Below are 24189 nucleotides of genomic sequence, written 5' to 3'. Positions count from 1 at the left end.
GCTTCCCCATCCACAATCTTGAGTGGTCTGAGTGACTTTTTCAACACTGGGAGGAGCACAACATTTGTTTAATATCTAGGAGCAGAGGTTCCTCTTGCGCTATCTCTCTTTCTCCCTCAAGTGCATTCCCCTTCCATCCTGCCCCTGTACTGCTTCCCTCAAGGGTAATGATCTGGGGGAGATGGCTGCACTTCTCTTGTGGAGCAGCATCCTTCAAGAGAAGCAGTGCGTGTGCAGACGGTCTCAGGATGAACCATGGCAGGGGAAAAACGTGGATGGAGGAACGATCTCCACATTTATTTGCTTCTAAATCTCCAAACCTCTCCCACCCGCAGGAAGTACCTCACAGATAGAGGCTGGGTCTGCAAAAGTAGACAGGCAATTTTAGCCTGGTATCCAATGTCATATCCATTTCCCAACTGTCCTGTGTTTGCTGTTCTTTAGTCCCACTGGAACCTTCTAGCTGTCAGCCTCTGTCACCCCCTAAAGAATGCTTTGACTCACCTTCTTCAACACCAAGGCCCTCTTTCAGCTTGAGGGCCACATCCATTTTGTGAGCCCTTTTGGGGACCACATTCCAGCACTGGAATGTGCCAAAGATGAAGTGGGACTAAAATACCCAAAATTCCAGCCTAATTTAGCTTAAAGCTCTTCCTACAATATCCAAGCCTTAGGAAAGGCATTTCAAAATTCTAGAATGCAGAAAAATGTTCTGAAGGAGATAGGAGTGGGGAAAAGGAGGGTGCTCATCTCCTGTAAACTTGCATGTCCACATTGCTGTTCTACACTTTTGCTGGCAGTTCTTTTTCTCCTTCTGCCTCTCCTCCGTTTCCTCCTGGTTCTCTTCTTCCTCTGCTACTGACTAATCCCAGCTCTAATTCTCATGCAGTTTCTCTCCCAACTGGAGTAGGGACTTGAAGGGACAATGCTTAACTCTTGTACACACATGCTAAGAGTTAAGTCATCAGTAGGCTTTTGTTAAAATCCTTGCAATTAATAGTTCATGTAACTCAAAATTACCCAGCACTTGATAATTTCCTAAAAGGTGCTCACGAAGAACAATTTGCCTTGCGTGTGTACATGGGTGGGTGGGTGCAGGCATGCCTTTTTGGACCTTTCATCCACTGTATCCTATGGTGCTTGATTCATTCCTCACTTAACTTCACTGGCCATTTAATTTCATGCACCAAAGGATGAGGACAGCATTGAAGTAAAACCTGATGTTTGCATGGCTACATCAAGGGGCTTTTACAATTCGTTGGCCTGGAAACCTATAGGTGAAGATAGTGTAAAGTTAAATTTTACTTAGAAGAAACGAGATTAAGAATCAAGTTTCCTTCCACTACTTTAATCACAAGAGCAATTTATTATGGAGTTCAATCAGTTTCTATTTGCTGGCTTTCGATGCAGCATGTGTGAGTGCACATGCACACACACACACACACTCAGATGGAGAGAGAGAGATTAATAGAGGAAATGTTTTATTTTATTTCCTTTCCTCCTCACACTTCCTCCACTGGCTTCTGCATTCAATGCTTCCACTTGAAGGCACTGGCAAAATGCAGCTCACTTGGCATTAGGAGAACACTGTGTGTAAGACAGCAGTGCCAACCAAGGAAGATTCAGTGCAGATTTAGGAGGAGGAAGTGCATTACAGCAATTATTCCACTGGCCTGATTTCTGTCAGCTTGCCAAAGGAAAGAGCAAGGAAGCCCATACACAAACAATACCTAGAATTACTCATAATGAGTCACTGATACTTGGTGTTTAGTGCAGAGGGACATGGAAACTTGGCTGGCCTCTCTCTTTCTCACTTCCCCCTGTGGATGGTGTGAATACAGTGGGGGAATGAAAAGGAAAAAGCGAGCAAACTTGAGTGAAGCTATCTAGGAATGGCTTGGATGAAGCCATTCCTAAATTAGGATTAGACATAATCAGGACTGAAGACATTAAAAATAACCATTGGACAGCCAGAAGATAAATAGTAAGCACACCATGAGAAATGTGTTGTTGCACTATTCAGTGAGCTTATGTGTGCGTGTGCGCGCGCGTGTGTAGCTCTTTATCTAAATACCACTGTATTCACTGCTATTGTGGACTGATTCTGCACCAAGTAGAACAGTGCACCTGGTAAGTGCATTTGTTTAGCTGGTGAAAATGTGTCTTGTCACATCTTTTCGAAGTTCTGAGATTCTGAGTCTTTTACAGCTCAGTTCTATACATATTTACTAAGTAAGAATCACTTTGAAGCCATTTCCAAATATAGTTGTTTAGATTTTGTTACATGTATTCCATCTGTGTTTCCTGGATTGTCAGGTGCCTTTCCTTCTATTGATACAATCAGATTTCTTCAATTTTCCAAATTTTTATTCATTTGCTCTTATGAACATTTTCACTTCCTCAAATTCGCATTTCCAAAAATGCACAAATCTTCCCCAAATAGATAAATTCCTTCCATTCTTTAGTCTATGAAGGGAAACATGCACTTTCAGTGAGCATTTTATTATTTTTTTCATGTTTTTCTAGGACTAAATTCCAGAAAGTAGAAAACTGCTCTGCAAGTATGGAGAATCTGTGCAACTTGGGAAAAAGCTGGTCCACTGCATAATCCACAGAACCAGAACATATTTGAATCTGTTGCAAATAAGTAGGCACAAATGCAATCTTTAAACCCTTCTGGAAGTGAGATATATGAAAAACATATGTCATCCCAAGAATGAAAGTGTGCTTTCTAGGATGGTGTGGCATTGCTCATTTTGACATTAGCACTGGAAATCATCTTTGACAAAGTGCTTCCAGCCCTCTTGAAAGAAACCGTGCCCTCATTTTCAGATTGCAACTTGCAACATTGATGGTGGGGCAAGATTCGATTCCCAGCTCCAGCAATTCAATGAATGCATCATGTTCAGCATTAGTAGGACATCATGGCAGAATTACTTTCCCCCATTGCTTGTGATTGAATGTGGGCATGTGTTCTGGCAACAGCAGGTGACATTAGCTTTGATTAATGTCAGAGTTTTCAGTGTAACAACTGAGGAGCTGCACACCTGCAAGGCTGACATGCTTACCTAATGGCTTAGTTGTTAAATGCAGGAGTGGTTAATCAACATTTCAATACATGGTCCAAGGAGTGAGTGTGCAGTTGTGGGGGGGGACCCAGCTTAATGAATGTGCCAGATATCCATGACCAAAGGTTGCCTAGATAAATTGCGGGCTGAATGGATGTCTTGAAGAACAGGATAATTCTCAGCACCTGGACATATTTTTTTTAGCTGCTTGCACTGAAGGAATGCCTTTTAGGTGGAAGCGTTTGGCCACATTCTATCAAGTGGCTTAGGCAAGCTTCCTTTGCCAGTAATAATGCGAAGGGGCACATGATGCAGAGATGTGCAGTCCACGAACCAACTGAAAAAAAAAAACATATTTATTGTCTATTCTATGAATAAGGAATTCCCATGTCTTGAATGTTTTCTGATGGATTACATCACTTACCTTTTTCACCCTAGCAACATCTTTTTTTAACCCCACTCTGTCTATTTATCAGATGCTCTAACAAGGATTAAAGGGGCCTCAGAATGATGCTTTGTGCCAGTGGGGTAATGGACAGGAAGAGTCCAAATGGGCTTTCTCCTCGTTACAGAGTGGTTCAAATGTGTCCTCTTCATTGTGCTGTGAAGTCAATTGATCTTGCTTCTCATCCATTCCATGCCCAGATGACTTTGATTGGGTTAAACTCAGAAGTTGGTGCTGTTGTGTATATCAAGTTAGCAGTGGGTGCTTTCCTATAACCTGAAATGCCAGAGGCTGAGCCTGGGACATTTCACATGCAAAGCATGTTCTCCCCCACTGAGCCACCCAGAGATTTGGACTACCCTGTCCTATGGTCTAGCACAGAAGACATATTAGTTTTTCAAATGAACCATTTCAGTCTTCACCTGGGATCAAAGCTGATACAATAACAGGGATGTGTCAATGCAACCTGCTTTGTATAAACTCTTGCAAGTACATGGTGGTGAAGCCATCTGTATTGGGACCATGGCATGAGGGTTTAGCTCTCTCCATTTTTCATGTTTCTGTGATGAAATCTCCTACCATCTTCTGCCAGCCACAGAAGATGAAAAATTCCCAGATACAGACCAGCCCCCCTTGCTGTGTGCTTGACCCCGTGGCAAGGTGTCTGCAGAAGCAAGAAGCCCAATTAAATGTGGAGTTTGTGGTCAGATTTACTTGCCTTGAGAGAGTCCCTCCCAAAGGTTTAGGGCCCAGGCATGTTCATAAGGAGAGCTTCTGGAGGTAAGAACTGGATTGGGTTCAACAAACCACTCTATGTATGCTCAGAGATCTGTCCTGGGTGATTTGTACTTGGAAGCAATGAAGAACATTTTGCAAGGAAATTGGCCTGTGTCTGCTGCTTGTTCATAGGAGGAACACTGGCTCTTGACAATGACTCTGAATGGACCTCAGAGTCCTTCAACGAACAGCGAGACCCTGAGGAGTGGACCTTAATTAGCTCCTCCCTCCTTCACCTTTAATTTCTCAGGAGAAGCCAACACCTGCAGGAAAAGGCCACTGGCCCTTTAACAGGACCACTGAGTGGGTGGAGTTGCCAGAAAGACTCCCTGTAAAAATGCTAACAGTTGCTCCCAGCCATTGTTGGAGTAATTTTTCAGTTCTTTAGCTTCAGGGTTGCTGACCAAGGTGCTGAAATGGATTCTAGTTCCTCATGGGATTCAGCCACTTTGCTGCACCAGGCCTCCCTGTGTGGGCTGTAGTCCAGGACTGATGATGCAACATCACACAAGGAGTGTGTGGTGGCAGAAATATTCTGACTGCTCTGCCTTAAAGGGGTGGCACTGAAAGAGGTGCCTTGTGATGCCCACAGGCTCTCATCTGAGAATCTCAGAATAAAAGCAGAGAGAGAAAACTCTGAACAAGACAGGAAAAGGAGCAACCAAGGTTTCAATTTACTGCCCCTGTTCCTCCAAAGAGCAGTTTGCAGTGCAGAAACTAGCAAAGGAAGGCTTTCCTGCTCTTTAGAGAGAGCTGGTTTGAACTGTCCTTAAAAAAACATAATGGATGGCACTGACTTGAGATGCCGCTTTGAATCTTCACTTCTGCTCCAACTGCTACCAATTTCAGAGCACATGGGGCCCTTTCCTACAGCTTCATTCATTTTCAGGCATGCAAAATGCAAGAAGCACTTCTTCCCTACTCTCCTGCAGTTCCATCTTGACTCTCTCCAAAAGTGGGCCTCAAAACTTCCCTTACATCATTTCTACTAAATCCCTGACATTTTGCTTCTTCCAATGGCAAGGGATGATCTAGATAAGCAATAATGATTGAATTCTGTGTATCCACTTTGAAACTCACGTTGTTCCGCTTTCATTCCCCATTGACTGATTAGGGGTGCATTGGCACCATTGACTGGGACTTTACTGTACAAAGCTCCACTGAAAATAATGCGATGCACTCAGAAGCAGAACCTGCTGCCATTCCTTTCCATGGGATTTTCAAGGCTGGCCCTAGCACTAGGGAGAGTAGATCGGAGCTGAGAGGTGTCAGATACTGGTGGCAGAAAGAGAGTTCCTCTTACTTATGGCTGAGTCCCTGAACTAGCCTGCCTGGCTCCCACTAAGTCAGCATGCCCCCCTCCCCACTGCACAGGACCAGTGGAAGAAGCAAACACTTCCCTACTGTTGAAGTAAGAGGCAGTTGCCAGACCAGTTGGATTCTCCAGCCATCCTCTTCTTTCCTAAGGCAGCCGATTTCCTGGCCCTGAGACTTTTCCAGGAGAGGTCCCTGGCACACTGCATCTATGAGCTCTTTGTCAGCGCAATGAATGCCTAAGTCACCTAGTAGAGCAGCGCGTTCACAGATGCCCCTCCAGTTTCCATGCTATAATATGAGATCACAAAGGGATCTTTAAAGAGATAGTGCTCTCCCTCCCACTGAGTTGCCCTTTAACCTTTTGGGAGCCAGGGCCAGGGCAGACTTCATTTGTACTCTATTTCCTGCTCGCTCTCTCTCTCTCTCTCTCTCTGGTTGTGCACCCGATGTTTCCACAGCAGATTAATGACAGCTAATAATATCTGATATATCTGGACATTGCTACATAATGAGTTGCAGTCCCACGGGGTCTCTGAAGTGTCACCACTAACAAATTCGCCAGACCTGCACATAATTAGCATGTAAAGGGAGTGATCATGCAGTAAATCTGTAGGGGAAGACGGATAGCCCAAGAGGAGAAAAAAAAATTAAAAGGAGGCGGGGGAGGGGGGGAAGAAACCCTGTTCTTAATACTCCTTCCAAAATGTATGTTTCTTGGCATGAATATTTTCTCGATAACAAACTGCGAACAGGTTACCTTTACAGTAACATTATTCCTTCCATGGCTGATAGGCAGAATTTCATTATGCCACTGCTAATGTTACAATATTTCTGCAAAATGTCACCATATGTAAATGAGTCATAGTGTGGGTTTTCTCCTTAGCTGCCTTTGGGATCTGTTGTCCTTTTTTATTGTGGCACCCTTTTTATTTTCCTAGGTTAGTACCTTGCTTGCAGGATGCCATCACTGCCTCTGCCTGCCCCACCTCGCCTCGCTGGCTGTTGCTGAATGGTGCGCCTGCAATGCTGTCACAACAGAGGAGATGCCATCCTGAATGTTGCAGGAGCATGCAACGTTCCATGTGTCTTGGCAGGAGTCTTGCGTCGAGCGTTGTGTGTGGTTCCGCCTATGAGGGATGCCACTTTCTTTGGCCATGTATTTACTACCTCTGCAAACTGAGTTCCTATATTCATGCTATGGCCCATACCGTGAGAGAATGCATTCTAAAATTGGCTGAGAAGGGAGTGGTGGGACTTACTCAGATTCTGCTTTGAGACTACCATATTTCCAGATATTTTAAAAACACATCTGAAGCAATGGCACACGAAATGCTGCTATCAATCCACAATATAACCATTTCTAGGCTTTAGTATAATTGATAGCTAAATATGTTCCATTGCTAGCTTGTAAGGACTAGTTAGTTTGTGCATAAAATCTACTTGTTACAGTGGCATGACCGGTAAGAAATATAGTTAGCAAAGATCAGTCAAGGCTTGGAAGAAGCAGTAGCCTAGGAAGGCTGCAAGCACTGCATGTTATTCACTTTTGCAGGCAGAGATGAAGAACATGATCCTATGTCTCCTGACATTTCCTGGAGGGCACAGAAGGCAAAACACTCTCTGAGCCTCTGACTTTGGAGGCCTTTCTCACAGCCATGCAGTCAGCATGGCTCTTTTTAGAACGGTTGGGCTCTGAAGATGGAAGGCCATCTTTAGAGCTGGTGTGGGGGAGAGGAATGAGTACTGTCATCCTCCAAGGAATCCCAGTGGGGGCTCAGCCTTCCTCCCCATGAGAAGAGGAAGTGGGTGAAATGCTTAGATGACCTCAACCAGGCATCTAAATATTTGAAAGGGTGAGGAGACTGTGGAACCAATCCTTTCTGCCATGTTCTTTCCACCTTCCACTGGATGCACATAATCTTCCAAGTTTGGAGTGTTATGGGCAGCTGCCCTGGATTGCAACCCAAGCTGGATGTCCTGGTTTTCTTCCACATCCAAGTTGCTCATAGTTAATCAAGCAGAAAGTACAAAACCAGCAGAAGCCTTCACTTTTCTTTCTTGACAAAGAAAATGACCATGTAAAAGTTAGCAACAGAAAACCTATTCATTTTTGTTTCTCTCTCTCTCTCTCTCTCTCTCTCTCTCTCTCTCTCTCTATATATATATATATATATATGTATGCATGTATTGTTAAGTTTGGTTCCTTCTGTACCTTGAAAATTTTCCCAGCTACTCCAAACTATGAAGCTGCAAAAGTGTGCATGAAAATTTGCATGCATTGTTTGTGCACATTCCCTGATGTGTATGTTTTTAAATGCAATTTACCCCCAAATGCATTTTTCTTGCAAAAATGTGTTTATTGGGGTAACATTGCCTACGAAAATGCATGTACTAGGAGAAATGTCCATTCTGAATATTATTTTAATGACTGTTCAGTCATCTATGTACAATTTCCCCTAATATATAACTCCATTACAAAATTCAGAAAAGTGCCAGTTTTGAAGAAGAATTGATTTGTGTTCACATAGTGATTCAGAAGTGCAAAATTAAGTAGGTTTGCATTCAAATGTGAGCCAAACGGACTTCTCTCCCATTCCTAGCAAATGGAAACGAATTTGGTAAAAGATGTCCATCAACAGACACTCGCCATTGTAGAGGGAACTGGGGAGTGAGGAACGACAGAGCTTCATAGTGCTGCTTTTACATCCTAAATTGATCTCACCTCAACAGGCACTTCATTCAATGAACGATTCCCCAACAGAAATTGCAGTAAGTTAGCAGTCCTGTGGGGTGTCCCATAAAACCCTGAATTTGGATGCTTGTGTACATACCGTTCAGAGTTTAAAGAGTGTAGGAAGCTCTTGCTGCTTCCTACATTTTACTATATGGCTTTTTATTATTTTATTTTGTTTGTTTTGCTGACTAGCAAAGCTGCTTTGGGGCAGGGCAGGGCAGGGCTGGGAGCATGGGGCAGCAACAGGACCCCTTGTATCCTGGCCACCCTACCCTCTCTTCTCCAGAAACACCCACTGTCCCCATCTCCAAGGCCCTGTTTGACCTGGACTGCAGCCAGTGTGATTCTTTCTGCACCAGCCACAGGAGGGAGGAGCACCATAATTCCAGTTCCATCTCTGTGTCCAGCACACTGACGCCAGCCTTGGAACAGGCACTCCAGAGAATTCTGTAGTGCCCCGGACAATGTCTAGGGGACATAGGGACATTTCCTACATTTGCAGCCAGAAACTGAATCAAACAGTCACCTGGATGTATCATTCCATGCAGCAAAGACTCCCACTTTCCCATTGCAACTGCTGCTTTAAAGATCGATATCAATATCAATATCAGCTGATCAGTCTCTTTCCCTCTGTGCAAAAAAAACAGTTCCAAATTGAACAACAAAAGTAATTAGGGTTAGTATTATATTTTTTAAAGTGAAAGTCACAAAATGCCTGGCTCTCAGGAGGAAAATCTTTTAAACAGCAGCTTTAATGATGATTAACTGACAATGATGGATAGCCAGTAATTAGAGACACTGCTCCAGAGCTGTGCCATTCATTTTATGGCATTTAGGGGTGTTTGTTTTATTTCTCTAACAAAATACTATAAAGCATATTACCCATTCAATAAGACTTTTCCCCCTTTGCAGATATACTGTGGCCATGGGGATAAGCAATGAAGTAATTCCACTGTAATTTTTCTGTAAACATGGATAAACTAATTGCTACACTGTACATACTGGGTATAAGATGTATCCATCCTTACCTAAAACATTTATTTTTAACTTTTGACAAATTGCTAACTCCTGGCTTTTTGCTGCTGTTTTTTTAAAGCTTTTTTATTTATCAAACCTTAGAATAATATGGCATACAATCAAAAAAATTGCAAATTTGTGAAGACAGCCTATTTCAAATGACTTTGTGTGGAAAATTTCATATATGTGGACTGTGAGGTGACATGACAAAAGGGAAGTCATTCTTTGCAATCACATGAACATGAGGGTCTGATCTTCCAAGCACAAAACATCTTGCTTTGTTTGTTTCCCTACAGCTTGGCAAATAACTTCAAATGTTAAATGCAGATTCATCTTGTGTAAGTCTCTGACTGCAGACTGGGGTCTATACCCAAGCCCAATATGCACATGACTGTGGCATTTTTTTATCTGCTACCACCAGGGGAGTTTAGTGCATTCACAGTAAATAGGCAACCAAGTCAAAGTCCTTCATCTGGATGCTGGTGGCTGCCAACGGGGTTCCTCAGATGAGCCACTTGTATGGACCTCATCTGATTTCTAAATTGGCCATACCAGATTTACAAGTCCAATATCCTGCCAGAGTTCAGAATTCCCATTTTCATGATAATTCTATTAATTATTATTAATATGATGACTACTATTATTAATTTCATTTCTGTACCTTAGGGGCACTTCACCACAATTCATAAAAACCACGAACCATAAACATCATAGAAACGCCATAAACATCCGGTATACAATACTTAAAATTGGAACAGCAGAAACAGGTTCAGTAAAAATGTCCCTGCCCCACAAAGGGCATTAAGCGCCATGAGATGCTTCAGGGAAAAGGGCAGCACAACCTCACGCTGGACATCAGTGGGGAGGTAATTCCATAACTGGGAGGCTACCACTGAGAAGGTCCACCACCCTGTTGTCACCCTCTGAGCCTCCCAAGAAATGCATAATAGAATATTATATTTTCCACTTATCCTTGTCCTCTGTCTAATATACTAAATTGTAATTACAATATATTTTTATAAGCCATCCCGAGATGCTTGTAGTGGATGGGTTAGAAAAGCTTTTAATAAATAAATAAATAAATAAATAAATAAATAAATAAATATTTTTCCTGCTTGCATTATCTTGTATAGGCATTTTTTAATTTGCCCAAGACAAGAATATGCACTTCCAAACCAAAAATCTGCAGAAAACAAATAAAGAACAATGCATTGCAAAGTGCCCTTTTTAATGTTCTAGCCAGCCATGCCTTTTCTTTAGCAATACTGCTGATTAGGCAGCTTTTTGCTTGCTTTTTGGAGAAAGCTCCTGATTTATGTATTTATTTATTAATATTTCAAATAAAACCCTTTTTCTAGAATGCTTCCAATGAAGTGCAAATGAATTGAATCTTGCCCAAGCAGCAACAACAATAACATAATTAAAACAACAGGACACAGAAATGATTTACAAGGTAAAGTTAAGAAGTTGCTTCTTTACATTTTTTTCCCCTGAAAGCTCAAGAATGGCAAATCTGCAGGAAGTGCATTCCACAATTTAGGAATGACATGCCCTTAAGGCATGGGCCCCTCTGGGACTAGAGTGCGTGTGGGAATTATCCTGCAGTTCGTATTAACTGGACAAGTTTATAACCAGACAGGTGGTCCCATGGATATTATGTAGTGTTTCATTGTTTCAACATTGCAGTCTGTCTATGAAAAGGTGCGCTTAAGTCCCAATTCAGCCAGAGTGGTCTATAAGCAGGCACTTGCCCTATCCTAAGTGATTTTTCCTACAACCAAGTTACTGTTTTATTTATTTTAATCTTTATTACATGCATCTCCTGCCTTTTTTTCCTGCAAGGAGCCCAGGGCAGTTTACATCATTGCCATTTTCTTCATTTATCCTCACAACATCCCTGCAAAGTGGGTTCAGTCAAGAGTCAGCGACTTGTCCAAAGACAGTCATGGCAATGTGAGGACTAGAAACTTGGTCTCCTGAATTCCAGTCTAACACTCTCCAGCCATGCTGTTCCTGGACTGTGATAGACCAGCCACAGTGGCTCAGGCTTCAGAAGGCCTTTCATGCGTTCTCTTCAGCCCGGCCTGGAAACTACAGCAGGTACACAAAGCAGCTCGGAGGCCCTCACCACAGGTTCCCTTTCCACCTGGAGTTGCACCTGTGTTAAAAGAGCTCACTGGCTGCCAGAAACAACCAGGCCAACTTTACGCTGTTGCTATTTGGCTTTTCAAAAAGCCTTAAACAACTTCTGAGCAGGTTGTTTAGGGACCACCTAATCCCTTATATCCATGCCCAACTGCCACAATCAACGGGAGCACTTTTAAAGGTGCCATGTGCTCTTGAGGCGTGTCACAGGAGCTTGTGCAGAAAACCTTTAGCACTGCAGCGCCTTCCCACTGTGAGATTTCACCATCAATTCCCTGCGTTTCTACACTTAGATGTGTTGTTAGAAGCCATCTCTGGGCACAGGCTTTCCCTGAAGTATAACTAGGGACATTGGAGAGATCCACGATACCTTCAGATGTGTTTGGATTTTTGTGAATCCGATCTTCATGCTCTGCTTTTTCCAGGTCATGTAGATGCCATGGACTCGAGGATGTGTTTTTGCTTGGGGTGGGAGGGAGCATTTGTGCAAATTTGCCCATGTGCTACTGTGCAAGAGCATTGATGTGCACTCACATTAACGCATGTTTGTGCATGTGTGCATGTGGAACAAAACAAAGGAAGCTGCATGTTGTATATTGAATTAAGCATGTAGTTTATCCCTTAGACATTACAAGAAAGAGAAGACAAAAGAGGGGCAGGGTTTTTTTCCCCATAGGACTTGCTTATATTTAGAAGTAATTCTTGTAATTTAGATAGATATAGACTACGTGAGCAGATGACCCAAGAGATTGCTGTCCAGGGCCTAATTTCTGATGGACGTCTTCAAGGCTCAACCCTTCCTTCTTGGGATTCTTTACCTTTAAAGTAGGGCTTGGACTTGACACCCCTTGAACCATAGGATGCCTTAAAATAGAGGAATGTCCAGTGTAAAGTCAGATGCATAGCCATCCTAGCAGACATAGGCTGATGGAGCTTTCAGGTGTGGGGCATTGAACTCGGGACCCAAAGGGACAGAAAGACTTAAGAAATGGGGAATTCAAGTGAGGAGTTTCCCATGCACAATTAACTAGTCCAACCTGTTTGTGGAAACGGCAGGTTCTTCATTCTTTGTGGGCACCATTGCTTTCAGTGACTGCTTAAGGCAGAATCTCCACCCAGTGGGCCAATATATATCCATCCATGACTGCTTCTCTCTCTGACTTAAATTTTCAAATTTGCATGCATCTACATCTTTTTTCTTGCCCCTTGCCATGTCATTCTATATACCAGCTGGCACCACACATTCCTAAAGTTCTGATTATTTTAAAGATCTGGGGAGATTTCACAGGGCCTTGAGATACCAGATTGCACACATTAAGGGGAACAAAACCTGCCTGGAATAAAGTTGGTGACTTGTAAGTTTGACTACATGTAAAGAAAGATTGGTGTGTGATTGCATTCCTATTACACTAGACAAATCTGCCATGTCTTATAATTATATTATTGCCTTAAACAAATGTAACAATGAATTGGGGTTGCCTTTTGTTTATTTACAATAGCCTAGTCTTAAAAAATGAGCAGGACATTCAAACATTTATAATAAAAGGAGAATTACTAAAAGGACCTTTTTTTTAGTTTGCATTAATGATTTTTGTCCCCCCAAAATATATGCAATAATATGGGAAATTAAGTTACAAATGTAGGACTGTGCTTCGAGTCACCACCAAGATCTGCATGCAAATGCATAATAATCACAAATCTACAATATTACAATATTAAAAAAATGCCCACAATTCAATTATCATGTGGAAATAATCATAATGTTATTGGAAACTCAATTATTGTGGCAACCCTTGTCGAGGAATTAGCAAGCTATGGCAAAGGCAAGTCAGACCTGAATTCATCAAATATATATTATCACAATATTACATGTTCACTTCGATTCCATGCAAAGACAAACATCCTCGCTCACCAGTATCTGCTCAGTGCATTTGTATTATTCATGAACAACTCTGTGATCTATTATACATACAAAACTGATTGTACGTCGCTTGCCCCGGGCTACAAGCCAGAGACACAGAATTAATTTTATTATATACACATGCATGATAATTGTGTAGGATTCGGTCAAATATCAAACCCTGCTCCTGTGCGCCATTATTTTACTTTCCAAAAAGAGGTCTAAGGTCAGCAGCAATTTCTCTTTGGTGACAGTGTAACTCTTTGTCATTTAGAGTAGAAACTTGCTGGATACTAATGAGCTTAGAACTAAGCGGAATGGCTCCACACTCCCTTTCCCACTCAACCCCACCTTTTTCACCAAAGAAATTGTGTGTGGGTATAAAACTTTAGCTTAAGTTGTCATCTGTTCTTGCTTCTCTAATGCACTGAAGTCCTTTATTGGTTTCATGGATTCTATCTTCTCTATCAGCACATTCACTGGGCAGCTTTTGCATCTCTAGGTGGGCGTAATAACAGTAGATTAATTGCCTTGCTGGATTGTTGTGCAGATTCCTGAGATACAAAATGTGAAATGCTTTGAAGACTTCAAGCAGTATCGCAATGCTAAGCAATATGAATGCTCTCTGTCCACGGGAAAGCCCTGCTCATTTTGCTGTGTTTCCTGGCATTGGATTGCTTGACTAAGCCAGACTAACAAAGCCACACTGAAATGGAAGAATGGCATGGAAGACATGGAAGACGGTTGCCACTTGTGTAACCTTTATCCCTCAAGCATTTGGAAACCCTCTCAGCTTTGCTTGCTTTTTAAGACTGGGCTAGAATAAGAGGGACCCTGCAATGATAGAGGGATGAGTTTCACTAGGTTTCTTCCCATCCCTCGGGTCTACCATGAAACTACAACTATTGGTGATAAAGGGATAACATAGCAGGGGCAATGTAGGGCTATGATAGAAAAGCCCCATTCAAGCATCCAGAAAGGCTCTAATTCAACGGAAGAGGAGGAGGAGGAGAGCAGCACCCCAGCCCCACTCCCCTCTTCCTCTTTCTGTCCATCCTGTTTTAGAGGTTGGAGGGCTAAAGAGGACTTCCCCCTGTGTCTCTGGGGACTCCTCATGCAGTGAAAAATCTCCACATGGAAATGCACTTGAAAAAAATGACATTTTCACATTTTAGTCAATGGTGAAGGGAAGTGCACTCTGGAAAAATATGCATAGGAATACATACTTACCCCACTCAGCCAAGCCAAAAAAAGTGGGGGGGTGTCAAAATGAAAAACGGATCTTCCAAATGAACTTTGAATTGAGTTTTGGAATGCTTACAGGCACTTGATCATGGCTGGTTCTCTTTTTCCAAAGCCGCTTGGGGATGGCCGGTACTGATGTCATATCACATCTGTATATCATTCAAATAAGGAGTCATGATAGATCAGATGAGAAGCTTGTCTGCTCCAGCATCCTGCTTCCCCTCCTGGTCTATCACCCACCAATGGGAAGCCCATAAGGGGAACGCATAGACAACAGCCCTCTCCCATTTATGTTCTGCAGCAATTGGTGTACAGAGGTATACTGTCCCTGCTTCTGGACATAGTACATAATCGTCATGACTGGTAGCTTCATCATGGATAACTCTATCGTGTAGGAATTTGTGTCATTCCCCTTTTAAATCCATTCACGTTGATGGCCATCATGACATCATGTGGAAGTGCGTGCCACCATTTAACAATGCACTCTGTGAAGGGAAACTTCCTTTCCTCTGTCCTGATTTCCAACCAATCACTTTCATGGGATGATCCTGGAGCACACACAATTTCATGTCCGTCCTTGCTCATCTTCTCAGAAGGAAGACGTGCTACCTGTAAGTGGCACTCTGGGAAGTAAAGTGAGATCTGAGCTTCCATTGGTTGAACTCAGAAGAGAATGGGTGTTTAACCAAAATAGGTTTCTGCTGTCCTGTCCTCACAACTTTTACTAGTCTTGCATGGCATTATAGAACTTATTTCTGCCTGACCGTGCATAGCTCTGCACCTCCAGTGGCTTAGCTATTCCATTGCAAATCCAATAATTTTATTCAATATAGTTGGGCCTTTTGTTAACCCTCTGGAAGTGTCTTGCCCCTTTATTTTGGGGTCCATGGGAAAAGGGGGATGACATTTTAAGAGGGCATTTTAAGTCTTACATTTAAGCAATGGACCTATTGTCTTTATGATATAGCACAACCGTTGGGTCACTTCAGGCCATTTCCTTGTGATTTGCATGTGGCGGTCGTTGAGCCTCAGCATTAACCCAATAATAATTAAAATGATCTACTGTACTATTAACATTCTCAATCTTGAAAGCAAAGGGAGCGGAGCCTGCAGCGCAGTAAGTGCTGACTAATTAAGGAGAATACAGTTGTAAAGGGCTATTGTAAGCAGTTTCATTTTTTACCGGAAAAAAAAAAAAAACAGCACCAGGGACCGTACTTTATGGCAATGATAGCATTAGTAGAATTGATGAGCATTAAACAGAATCAGCCTAGTTGAAGAAAATTAGGAGTAGCTAAACTGACTTTCTTACATTAAGTTTTTAAAAATAGTACTCCATCCTTACTCATTCTCTTTTAAAAGAGGAGATACATGCTGGGTAGAAATAGTAATAAATTCATGTTTAGGGGAGAAATGACAGAAAGCCCTGGAGCCAAGAGCATAGATAATTCTGAATAGGATTAAAACCTGCTTTCTATTTCCTACAGATGCTGAAGAACTCATTGCCACCACCCAAAAAACCCTAGATTCCTTCTCCCTCTCCTGCTTTTGGAATCTAACATTGCTAGGGTGTCCATATATCCTACTTTAGGGAGAACAGTCTCTGTCTGAAGATGTGTCTCTCAGAAGGACTTTCCTGTCTACAGTTGGTTTAAAAAGCAATATCCAACAGAAAGGAGAGCCCAGGAGCCTTGGTTTTGTCCATCAACAGCACCTGGACCACAGACTAAGCAGGCTTACCTGAAGGTGAGATATACTGCTATTGTTGGAGAGACATGTTGTGGGAAACTTCTTGAATAATTCACACTTACCACATGATTTCACTCATCTAAAGCTAAATCCAGACACAAGGAATTGTAACCATGCTGTTTTAGAAATGATATATGGTGTATATGAATTTAAATCTGTATGAATGATTAGCTAACTTGTTTTGCAATTGCTACTTTGATACATACTACTCTTTTACAACAACTTTTGAAAGCAGTTTCTCTATTTTCTGTATTTGATTGCAGACTTAACATCTGTGGGGAGGTGAAAATGTCCAATTATTTTGCTCATAGTCAAGTCAATTCTGACATGAACACTAAACAAAGAACAGCTATTGTTGTTACAATACATTTCATCACTTTGCATACCAAAGTCCACCATGTTTATATGTCTTTCTGAAGTTACCATCTGAATAGAGACTGGCATCTTAAGCCTGACAGATGTTTTGCATTATATTGGTGCATGCCTCACTTAATTGTTTCTTGGTAGCATAATGGATATTCCAATATATTCAGGATTTTCAAAATGCTCATGAATATCCACAGCTCTGCTTCTTAAACTGGGAAGTTACAGATGTCTCTGAGAGCTGCTTTGAACATTCCAAAAAACAATAAAGGAATGTGAGTGACTCAAAGCTAAAGAAGATGTGATGGTGGGAGACCTGCTTGTTTATGCCCAGATCTGTTCCAATCATGCAGAAAGCATGCGTGCGTGTGGTGATTCTTAGAGTGAAACATGTGCATGGCAGTTGTGCGAAACTGGTAACTTACCATTGCTGCCAGATCAGCCTTCCCTGGCCTAGCATTATCCAGATGCCTTAGAAGACTTTGACTCTGCTCAATCCAACAAGCATGCCCAATGGCCAGGGATGGAGGAATATTAGTGACAGAGTAACAGAAGGGAGAAGGGTGCGGAGATGTCAGAAAATGCGCTGATTCCAAGGGGTCCATAGCTCTCCATGACTCCAATATTCCCCCCAGAATAGGGCAAAGAGTTGGTATAGTACATTTCCCTTTCATTGATATCAATGAAACAAGAAAAGCACACCCAGAAAAGAAAGAAAATGGCAATATCCTGACAGAGCAAACCCAGCAGAGCTTGGGAATATTCAGAGATCCCAACATCACAGCAACCCACCCAACCACTGTGATTGCTCTTCTAAGAGTCAATCCTATACTCATTCACTTGGGAGCAAGTCCCATTAAACTCAGTAGTGCTTACTTCTGGGTAGATCTGTACAAGGTTGTGCTGTCCAAAAATAATAATTAAGATTTTTTTAAATACTGACAATAAAAAGGAAATTAATTCCATTCCTCTCTCAGCTAACTAAGCCACAGTAAGGCTAAAAAACAAGAAATCTAGAGTGATAACATTGCCAGAGCTATCATGTCCTCATTTTGCATCTTCAAGGCCCTGTTTACTGAAGTATTGTTGTTATGAGTTATGCTTAATCACCCTGGATAGCTGCAAGGCATTTTACGCTGTTTGCCAAAGGCTACCCACCTCACCGACTCAGCCACCATGTGTGGTGAGAATGACCCTCATGCCAACTAATAGGAAACAAGAACTCAGGCTGAGATGAGAGTGAACACGGCTTGAAGATAACATGAACAAAGATCATTATAAGGAATATAATCCAAACAGTGCATCCTTTCACATGTTTCTTGATACCTTGCTGAATACAAGTATGTCATCACTATAATTTATAATAACCACTTGATCCAACTGGTGCTAGCTGCAGATGTTGAGGCCTCTTGCACAAGGCCGTCTCAATGAACCAACTTGGACAGCAAGTCTACCTTCTCACCACTGTTGCACCAGCTGATACTGCTCCTCACCCTTCTTTCTCAGCAGTGTTTCCTCTGCTTGCTTGACATGCAGAAAAGCAATGACCAAGTAGACAATGGCATCTTCTGCTCCTACTTTCCCTGACCATCACTGCCTGGGCCATAATGAGAGGCAAGGGGACAAGCTCATTGTAATAGGGGAGAGGAAGAGCAACCCCAGAGGGCTCTTGCCAGTTGGCCTCTCATGGGGCACGTATCCTTCACAGATGCCCAACCACCCTTACCTTAGAATCTTTGGAGGCAATGACAGCCATAGCAACAGCCCCCTATGGAGATCATATTGACTTCTGCACCTTCAAAACTTGCATTCTTTTGTAGAATTTCAACAAGTGTCCAAACATTAAGACAGATTGATTGAAAAATGTTCCATATAAAAATTATCTGATTAAATCAGCAACCAAATTTCAATATTTGGGATGCATTAATACTAGGACTTGCAAAGACCCCATATAGCATCTTAAATGTTCTCCTTCCCATATCAGATATTCTCTATTCTAAAAATTACCAAAAAAGTGCATTCTGCAAAACATGTGTCCATCAACATAAGAGAAAGCAAGCTTTATTTGAGTTCTAATGTATGTTAATGAACTAATTAATTAATTAAAATCCATACAATTAAACAGCTAAGATTTCTTTAATCTGGTGAGAGCCCTAATATTTTTTATTTAAATAAAAAATTTCAACCTAATATTTAGCCTATCCTTATAAATTATGATATGCAGATGTTTTGTTTAGCTTGTTTATGGTATTGCTATTGAATAAAGCATGTGATTTTTCCCTGTTCCCAAATCACTATTCTAAAACTTTAAATAAAACTAACAAATAGTTTTTATATAATGTGATACTTCATGGGATTTCTAAACATGCTCCATGTTCCCAAAACATAAAGAAGAGTCTGTGCATCCATACAGTCTTTGGGAAACATGAGAGACACACACACACAAATCCTGTTACACCAACATGATGAAGCAAAATCATCCATTCACCTATTTAAGCACATTTCTTGTTTCAGTGATATCTCCCAGTAAGACATTGAGAAAATGGTGGGTTAACAACTTTTGTCTCATCCTTAGGTTTTGTATCACCAGTTCACTTAATTTTCCTGACTTTCTTTTTTATGCCTGTCTACAACCATTGTTTCTCCAATCTCCTGCTTGCAAAAAAAAGGTACTAAGAAGGTTTTTTCAGAGAGACCACAGAAGGTGATAATCAAATCTGACTACGTAATGGTCAGCCTGAGGTGAGCAGTGCTGACACATTAGACTCAACAAGCACTTGAAAAACAGAAGGCTGTAAGAGAGAAAGGAGATGGCAAATGAAAAGTCAGTCCTAGGGCTTCTCAGAATTATAAAAGTGATGTGGGTCATGAGCATCCTAAGAGAAAACCATTCTTTCTCGTTCTTCGCACTTAAGAACCACTGAGAATAAAGATAGAAATCTCCATTTCAAACTCAACCCTTGTGTTGCCTTGATAAATTCATTGTCCATTGTTACTTTCATAGCAGTCCAGCTCTGGTTGTCCATACATACATCTGACTTGTAGCAGAAAAGTCAACAGAGGTGCAACATCTGGTATACAAAGCGAGTTGGATAGGGAAGAGAAGGGAAGACAAGCATCTGGCCATTTGTCTCTGTAGTGGTGCCATGCTCTCTCATCCTCCTAACACAGAGATGGCAAAATTCAATTTTGGAAAAACTGCAATCCCATGATGGGTGGAGCCCAAGGTATTGATGGTGTGGAAAAACACAAAAGGAATGGGGCAAAACACAAGAAAGGACAGCATGCTGTAACTTAAAGACCTTACTGCTGGTAACTAAGCTTTAGGGGAGGCATTTCAAGTAGAAAGCATGCATGAAAAGACAGGGAATCTCTGAATTACTGGTGGTTTAGGAAGGGTGAATGGGAACAGCAGAAGAACTTGAACCTCCCTTACATATGAAGTTCTACACTTGTGAAAACCTAATAATTCTCCTCATCTCACCCCACTGGTGAACAATTTTGCAGACTTTTGTAATGGAATGTAAGGAATCACTGAAAAGGATAGTTAGTGTAATTATCTATGCATTCACCAAGGGATCAAATTAAGAAGCATGCAAGTTACTGCCAGAGCTCACCCATGCAGAGGTGATAGAAAACAGTATTAAAAATGGATTGTGGTGTGATTTCCATAGAAAGAATTATTAACGTAATACTTAAGGGAAAGAATGGATGTCAAACTATCTTCATCATCGTGTGCTGTAATGAGGAGGCAAGGAAATCTCTAGCAACACCCAAAGAAATGTTATGATGTTACAGAATCACCACAAATATTCCATCTTCTGAAAGAGTGATTCCCTCACTCATGTCAACATGGGATTTCTAATCTGCCTAGAAATATGCAGACAGGAACAGCCACCTGAATATGTTTCTCCCCTTTTAATCTGATTATGAATCAAGACATGATGCCAATCACAACACAATATTTCCAATTTCTATTTCTTCAAGAAAACATGCATCTCCCTAGTTTGTTCTGAACTGAAGCTAATCATTAAAAAAATCTTCAGTTTCAGTGAGCCAAACTGATATTTTTTGTTTGCATTGAATGCTTAGCTTTTCAGAAACAAAGGGCACAAGTCCAATCCAGCTGCCTGTAATGCTCCAGACTCAGAGGATAAGGGATGCAAGTGGCGCAGTGGTTTAAACCGCTGTGCTGCTGGGCTGGTTGATCGAAAGGTCGCTGGTTTGAATCTGCACAACGGAGCTCCCATTGCTCTGTCCCAGCTCCTGCCAACCTTGCAGTTCGAAAGCATGCAAATGCAAGTAGATAAAAAGGTACCACTTAGGTGGGCAGGTAACAGCGTTCCGTGCACTTTGGTGGTTAGTCATGCCGGCCACATGACCACGGAGACTGTCTGTGGACAAACGCTGGCTCCCTCGGCTAGGAAACGGAGATGAGCACCGCCCCCTAGAGCCAGGCAAGACTGGACTTAATGTCAAGGGGAAACCTTTACCTTTACCTTTACTGCAAAGATGGTCACTTCTGCACTCCTCCTGTCCTGCAAAGCACTTCAGAGGGCAGTGGTGGCCATCTAAGTTTTGCACCTTAAGAGCATAAGGCGAGGAGGCCGAGGGGCCACCAGGATACTTTCTTTCTTCTCCGTCTTGTCTTTTATTGATCAATTACCTAACTCAGCTTCTTGTACTGGCATTAAAGCCCAGGGCAAGCTACTGGGATATGATTCTTCCCAAGGATTTTTCCAGTGACTTCCAGTTCTAACAAGTTCATGGCACAGTCCTATCAATTGAGAGTAAATCCCAGAACTTGGTGGCTTACAATCATACAATGCAGAGTGGGAGGAGCAGCAGAAGCAACTCTGTCCACCATCCTCCCAGCCTCTTCAGGCTGCTACTGATGAGAGGGAAGTTGGACCCAGAGCCTTGAACTATAGGCTTTGCACGCTCTTCCCTTCCCCACCCACAAGATTGCCTGCTTTACCCTTGGTGGCTCCAATTTCAGAAGGGTGCACCCACACCAACTTTTAGTCTGGGCTTCAGTCTAAACTTCATTACCCCAAATAGTTTCAGCATCATGGAGATCTCCTTTAAAGTGCCTGGAGTGGATATACCACCCCACTGGTGCAGAATCACAAACTTCTGTTGCCACTCTTTGAGGTTGCTTTTCTGACCTCAGAGCTTAGCTGCCATGATTCTTCCAAACAAATGGTGAAAGGGATTGGATAGGGGTCAAAGATCCAGCTCCTACTTCCAAAATCAGAACACTATGTCAACCTTGAAACTTGAACTCCAGAGTATATTATGTCCCTGAAGATACTAAGTGGGCAGCTTCGGATTGCTCCATCAAAAGATTGCTCCTTCCCAGAGAGAAATTCAATTAAATAACCCTCCCTTTAATTTGAAGAGGGCATTTGTGGAAAGTTCTAATGCTAACTCAGAATGCTGAATTTTGTACCCTTACAGATCTAACTTTACATACATGAGGGATTTAAGGCATCACTTGTCGAACTCCTCTTGAGAGGAGGTTCATATTTATAAACCATGTCTGTATTATCTATTCATCATGTTTCCTAACAGCAGCATCCTAACCATTTGTTTCAGTAATCCTGTTTTATTCAGAGCAGAAATCCATGTTCTTACATTTCACTGTGGTTTAATATGTCTCACAACTTGTTGAAAATATGTGCATAGATTCTGCCTGGTGAAGGTGTACTTAGGCACTCTGAGTCACTTGACAAGAAATAGGAGCAATTCTTTGCCAGGGAAGTTGACATTGGCAAGAAATGTAGAGTTGCTTGGGTGAAAGATTATGTGGTATTTACTGCATCGATGTACTTTGGTTAATCTTCCAGAAAGGTTCCACATTCAAAGAAAAGTCCATTAAGGAAACAGCCACATGTTTTTGGAATGACCAAGAGGGTTCTAGAGAATGTAAGGGAAACATTTCCATAATATATACAGAACATAGCAAGCCATGAATTATTTTGGTTGCTTGCAGACCGAGCCAAGGTTTGATCAGTAGATGAGCATGCAACAATAACCTTTGATTTTGCTACTTATGGGTATCACCTACAAAGAACCCAGTGACTTCTTCAAGGCATCATTTATGCCCATGTTGAAATTTAATAAGAAAATAAAGCAAATTTTGAGTGCTGCTTCAGTTATTTGCTGCTAATTATTATGCTTTTACAAAAGGCCCAAAAGGGTTTGCTTCAATGATTTCTCAGAACCACTGCAAAAGCATTTGTCACATGACTGCACTCTGCCAGTAATAGCAAATTCTATTAATACTCACTGAAAGAAAACCGGTTTGTTGACCTAAAGTACTCTAGCTTGCTATTTTATTCTTCTGAAATTATGTAGATCCTGAGGGATAACTGTACGGAGGTTTTGATGCAAATATTAAAATTCTATTTAGATGTACAATGCTTTAATGCAAATTTTTAACCATAAAACCAAACGCTCCATTCAGTTAAATTAATAGAATTACCAAAAAAAAAAAAAAAAAGTAATGATAGCAATTAAGTCTTGAAAATGCAGATTTTATAGTCAAGGACAATTACCTCATTTATAGCATTCTGGAATGATGCCAGATGAAGGTAATTTAGGTTCCCTCTCCCTCCTTACACTTATATCATGAAAGATATCTTAAATTTCATTAGTAAAACAAAGGGGTGAGAAGTTAGACAGTAAAAAAGAGAGAGAGATGAGCGAATTTGACCTTTCTTGTTTCATTGCAGGAAAAAAACATACATCTTTCTAAAGTATTAGTAATATTTCTTTCTGCTTCCATCTCTGGAAAAAAACTTTTTTTTTATTAGCAGCTATAGAACATTAGAATGTAAAAGGTCAGATTCATTCCAATACTCACAGGGCTTGCTAGTGCCATGATGCTTAAGAGGGCTACTTATAATTTCATTTGCAGTGATTGCTTTGATATAGAGGTTTAGGAGCAGCGAGTGTGGGATGAGGCCCCATCTTCAGAACATGTTGTTCTGAACTAAATTTGGATTAAAAGAACCTTGCAACATTTAATGGGTACATTTAAAAAGGGAAGGGGTGTTAATGAAACTTCACAATTAGGTTTTGAGTGGTGTATTAATGATGCGCATTAGCAAGACAATATTGGTGTAACTAGCTAGCTAGATTTGAATTTTGTTTGTTTGTTAACGTTCTCAAGGATGATAGCTGAAAGACGCAGAAAATATGACATTTCTGAGCATGAAGAGGAAGAATTCCAGAACTTGAAATTGTGTATCGAGTGCTATCAAGTGTGCAATCAGATCAATGTTCTTCTCAGAAGTATCAGAAGAAGCTGGGCTAAACGCTTATCTTATTTGGCTGGGAGTCACCATTCAGCACTTGAGCAAGAGGGTGTTTCCATCTTCTGATTCTTGTCATCCACCATCTCCTCTCCACATGGGGGCTGCAT

Source organism: Varanus komodoensis, unplaced genomic scaffold, assembly GCF_004798865.1.
Source record: "Varanus komodoensis strain SLA01 unplaced genomic scaffold, ASM479886v1 scaffold8, whole genome shotgun sequence".
Classification (NCBI taxonomy): Eukaryota; Metazoa; Chordata; class Lepidosauria; order Squamata; family Varanidae; genus Varanus; species Varanus komodoensis.
The sequence above is the reverse complement of the archived record's forward strand: the minus strand, read 5'-3'. Positions refer to the sequence as shown.